Source organism: Oncorhynchus gorbuscha, linkage group LG14, assembly GCF_021184085.1.
Source record: "Oncorhynchus gorbuscha isolate QuinsamMale2020 ecotype Even-year linkage group LG14, OgorEven_v1.0, whole genome shotgun sequence".
NCBI lineage: Eukaryota > Metazoa > Chordata > Actinopteri > Salmoniformes > Salmonidae > Oncorhynchus > Oncorhynchus gorbuscha.
Genome location: NC_060186.1, coordinates 81833317 through 81838478, shown reverse-complemented (window position 1 = coordinate 81838478; position 5162 = coordinate 81833317). Strand labels below are relative to the sequence as shown.

At 41.0% G+C, this 5162-nt stretch overlaps 1 protein-coding gene across 3 annotated transcripts in view; it reads right to left on the bottom strand.

The window, feature by feature from the left end:
* Positions 1–3839, bottom strand: part of eya4 (EYA transcriptional coactivator and phosphatase 4) — a 194988-nt gene extending 191149 nt beyond the window's left edge. For all 3 annotated transcript variants that reach the window (XM_046299114.1, XM_046299113.1, XM_046299115.1), the window contains exon 1: positions 3405–3839. The gene's annotated coding sequence lies outside the window, so the exon portion shown is untranslated. The remainder of the gene's footprint in view (positions 1–3404) is intronic.
* Positions 3840–5162: the final 1323 nt, after the last annotated feature.

Below are 5162 nucleotides of genomic sequence, written 5' to 3'. Positions count from 1 at the left end.
TGTGTGTGTGTGTGTGTGTGTGTGTGTGTGTGTGTGTGTGTGTGTGTGTGATATATATACATACACACATACATACACAAAAGTATGTGGACACCCCTTCAAATTAGTGGATCCGTCTATTTCAGTCACACCCTTGGCAGACAGGTGTATAAAATCGAGCACACCACCATGTAATCTCCATAGACAAACATTTTGGCAGTAGAATGGCCTGTACTTAAAAGAGCTCAGTGACTAGAGTCTCTAGCCGAAAGTAAAGCTGAGTAATCATTTACAGGAACATTTATTGTAGTGAACAGAGAGAGGTGGAAGGCAAAAACAAAACATCTTACACATCTTCCCAGTTAATAACCCACTTGGTGAGAATTGTAACGTGACTCATACAGCGAGGACTGCACCAACAACGAAGAGGAGACTTGTGTGTGTCGCCTGGATGGTCTAGTGATCATAGCCTCCTGCACTCATGTCTACGGTATCTGCCTAGGTTTGCATCACGACTAGTGCCCTTTTTGACAACAAAAAACCTCTATCGTTCTCCACTGGCATCCGCTCTCTATCTGTTCAATAAAATATGAAATATGAAAAACAAAAATGAGGGCCGAAGTATAAATAATAGCACCGGCTGGCTACACCATTAAATCCCCCCGACTGTCTCACTCCGTGTTAGAGCTGCTGGGTTCTGGTTCTCTGGCGAACGTCAACTCTTCTCGTTTGTTGTCTTTGTCTTTTAGTCTTGCATCCTTTTAATTTTTCATAGCGTTGAGCTCACGTTGGCCTGAAACCCAAGACAATAATGCTTCTCTCAGGCCAACCGAGCTCGTTCTCTCTCTCTCTCTCTCTCTCTCTCTCTCTCTCTCTCTCTCTCTCTCTCTCTCTCTCTCTCTCTCTCTCTCTCTCTCTCTCTCTCTCGATTCTGTGCAACGAATCAATGTGCAGGCCTGCCAGTGCCATTTCCGTCAAACTCCCTGAAGGGAGAGTTATATTTCTTGGTGTAGGTATTGACACTGTAGGGTAACAGGGGAGAGCAGGAGAAAGGTAGATGGGTGGGAGTGGGGAATGAACTCGGCTTCATATCTACATTGTGGTAATTTCACTCCATAAAAAAAACGAAATCGAGGAAATTATTGAACAAACCGGCATGACGCTATCAACATGGCTGTCAGTCATGCCACGCGTGGCCTTACAGGCTACATACATGTCACGATCCTATTGTCTCGACTAGAGCGCAGATGTGGAGGGAAAAGCGCTCCTCTTCATATCCAAAACGTGCATTATTGACAACAGAATCTGATTTTTTTTTCTATTGTAGCCAAGGTCCGCTATTCTCGAGTTTCCAAAACGTGTTGGGAATTCCTGTTTGGGTAGATTCTTTATAAAACGTCCAGGCACACGAGAGGAACCATGGTCATCTCCCCAAATACCGTAATGCCCGCGTGTCAACACGGTTTTACTACCATTGTCGGAAAGACATTTCAGGCGTTTACTACCGCGGTATTGGCAGACTATTCCAGCAAAGGCCCCGAAGATAAGTTACTAATTTACGACTCTGTGTGGTGCGTAATTGTTAAAGTAGGTCTAAACGGGAACGATATCAATTGGAGTTGGTGCAATCACAACTATATGTGGTTCTATAGGCTACTGTTTTTACAAAATAACGGGCTGGAAATAAATGTGTGTGCATTTGAGGGAGGGGGGCGGGAGGTCCACATTTTCTCGTAAGAGCAACCACTGGATGTCATGGGTAATATTTTGGGACAATTGTTCATCACGTGATGTCTCTGATGCGTAGTTGTCTCGAATAATGATTATGTCATAACGCAAGTAAACAGTTTACTGTAGACTTCACCTTTTCCATCTGAACATACACTAGTACAGGTGTCACAAAGCGACCCGGAAAGACTAACAAATGTCAGCCTCATCTGTTGAAATTAAACAATTACACTCAATCATTAAAATAATAAAAACGCAAATGATGTATTGATGTAAATAACATTTAGTCGACCACACTAAATTGTAATAGATTAATACATTAGAAGTTCCGTAATTTTTTTTGGCACGAATAGGCCTGTGACTTGCATAGTTACCAAACCATTAAAAGCATTATTTGATATCTTGTCATTCTTTCACTACCCTAACAGTACCATTACACCCATGTTGAATAGCCTATAATGTGAAATACATGTCTATTCAAATTATGTCACGAATTTTGTCACCAATATTCCCTCAAGACAATTGTTAAAGTTAAAAATAACGCAGGCTATACAAGTCCGGGCGAACACTTCCATTTACAACACCCCTAAACCTCACCAAAACAATAGAGATAGGCCTACTGCGCTTAGCTGTGCATAAGTGCGTTTTGGCTATGCGTCCTCAATGTGTAATCGATCCTGTATGAATTTCGTTAGGTATCAGATTCAGATCATGTTGTTGCTAGTTGTTAGGGACAGGCCGTTAGCCAGCCAGGGCCATTCTGGGACGGAGCAAGTGGCGCGTCGTGGCATGCATGGTTGGTGGTCCTGCGTGTTGCAGTAGGGGATACTAATCTCATTTCCTACATATCAAATATAAACACAAAATACACGTGAAGATCACAAGTGAGGCAGAGAGAGAGAGAGAGAGAGAGTCCGCCGGTCTGCACAAGAGAGGGATAGAAGCGGCCCGTTCGGCACGAGGATGGACAGCGCAAGAGACGGAGGCTGTTTCGGTATGCGCTCGTGGCCACCGGCGACTGCGAGGGCATGAGCAACGCATTGCATGGAGCTCGCGAATGCCGAAGTTTCTAAACGGTGAAAGTGGAAAGGGAATATTACAATTATAGAGTTATATTATTAGTCTGTATGATGTAAGAAATACATGGCTTAAAATAATAAATATATACTGTAAAATGTTTTTTTGGGGAACTATTTCACTATTTCAGATGTATATATTCCAAATCTAGCACAGATATTAATGACACCTCATTCAAAATTAGGCCTACTAAATATTAAGGTGTAACAAAGCTATAATATTTAATGATTGTTGAACAGTAGGCCTAGCTAGGTCTACTACACTACCCATTGATAGACAGCAGATACGCCTAAATGCAGCCTATAGGCCTACTGATCTATTCAAAGGTCAATTAATAAGTGGAGATGAAAACATGTTATTGCGACTAAATAGTCAAACAAATAGCAAAATCATTACTCTACAAAAGGGCTCATAAAAACAGGATTTATTCGATTTTCAGTTTAGTTTATAACGGCTGCATATCAACATTAGACAATTACACCTGCATAACATGTTATAACCCCGTCGTTTCAATGGGCTGTTTTATAGCCCTTTTTATTCTATAGACCTATTTGGCCAACATTTAGACTAAGCTTTTTCACACACACAACAAAAAAATAATGAAATAATAAAAACCATACCTTGGGGTTGGGAGGATATCTTCGTTTGTACTTTAAAAAAAAAACACTTTCGTTTCCAATTTCCGTTTTCACTCTTTGGACAAGCTCATGATGATAGATTGAAGAAGAGTTGGAACAGCGGAACACACAGCTCGCTCTGCTGCTGTCGCCGGGACTGACTGGACTCGTTCTCTGAAGAAGTTCAAACACATGAGTTGGTCTGACTGACTGACATTTAGCCTCAGCGAAGATACCAGAACAACAGCGGAAAAAACAACACTTTTAACTGTAAAATAAACTATAGGACTAATTTAAGCGGCACGTCGGAGCGCTATATGGAGCAATGGACCGTTCACTCTACGAAAGCTCACTCGTTATTTTAACGTTGGTATAAAGTTTGTTTGAGTACTTCGATCGGCATTTAAGACCCCTTCTTGAAGAGCGAATGAAGCTGAGCTGTGTTGATCACGGCACACTGCGCATGCGTCCAGCTGCCATGCGTCCACCATTTGGCAAATGTCCAAAGCAGTAATGGGGTACAGGGGGTGGGAGGGGGATACCGAAATGACATTCTTATTAATAGTGTGGCCCAAATGATGTGCCAAGTTTGATCTATCCCTCTCTAAACTAGAACAGCATGCTCTCTCCAGTTAATAACTTACATAATACCACAACACTTCAACCAAACCAAACTACAACAAAACATATTCATTTCTCAATGTAAAAGCAGATAATAGGGATGGGTAAAATGACAGTGCTGACCAATGTACATTTCTATACGTTTGAAAATATGTGCATGAAGTGGATATCCTTTAACAAGTCCTCGGCATGAAACGTCTTGAGTGATTTATGCTAAGGGGGCTTCCCACACAACAAGGCCATCCTAAATACAAGGCCATCAAATACAAGGCTTTTGATACAGTTGATCATGCTATATACTAAGGCAGAGATTGTCGAGTGTAGGTCTTTCGGAGCATGCAGTTGCATGGTTTGCTAACTATCTGCCTGATAGAACTCAGTGCATTCAATTTGATGGGCTTATGTCTGTTAAATTGTCTGTCTTTAATGGTGTTCCCCAAGGCTCTGTACTTGGTCCTCTCTTATTCACTATTTATATAAATGATTTAGACAAAAATGTCCAAAATGCGAAACTTCATTTTTATGCTGATGATACTGTTATTTACTGTTGTGCCTCGTCTCTTACAAAAGCCTTCCAGAACATGCAAATTGCTTTTTATACTGTTCAACATACCTTGTGTCAATTGAAGCGTATCCTCAATACTGACAAAACTAAACTAATGGTGTTTTCTAAAGCAAGAAATAGACCTCTGAACCTTTCACCTATTACTACCTGTCAGGGCAATGAGATTGAGGTTGTAACCTCATATACATATCTTGGAATTTTAATTTTTGACAGCCTCTCTTTTAAATTGCATCTTCAACAACTAACAAAAAAAATTAAGCTGAAATGTGGATTTTATTTTAGGAATACGGCCTGTTTTTCTTTTGAAGCCAGAAGGAGGCTAGTATCAGCTACATTTATGCCTTTACTAGACTATGGGGATATTTTATATATGAATGCTTCCGCTCAGTGTTTGAGATCAATTGACACTCTTTACCATGGCACTTTGAGATTTATTTTAAACTGCAAAACCCTTATGCGCCACTGCACTTTGTATACCAGGGTTGGCTGTCCTTCTCCAGTCACTCGTAGGCTCAGTCACTGGTATACTTTATTTACAAAACCCTTACGCACCACTGCACTTTGTATACCAGGGT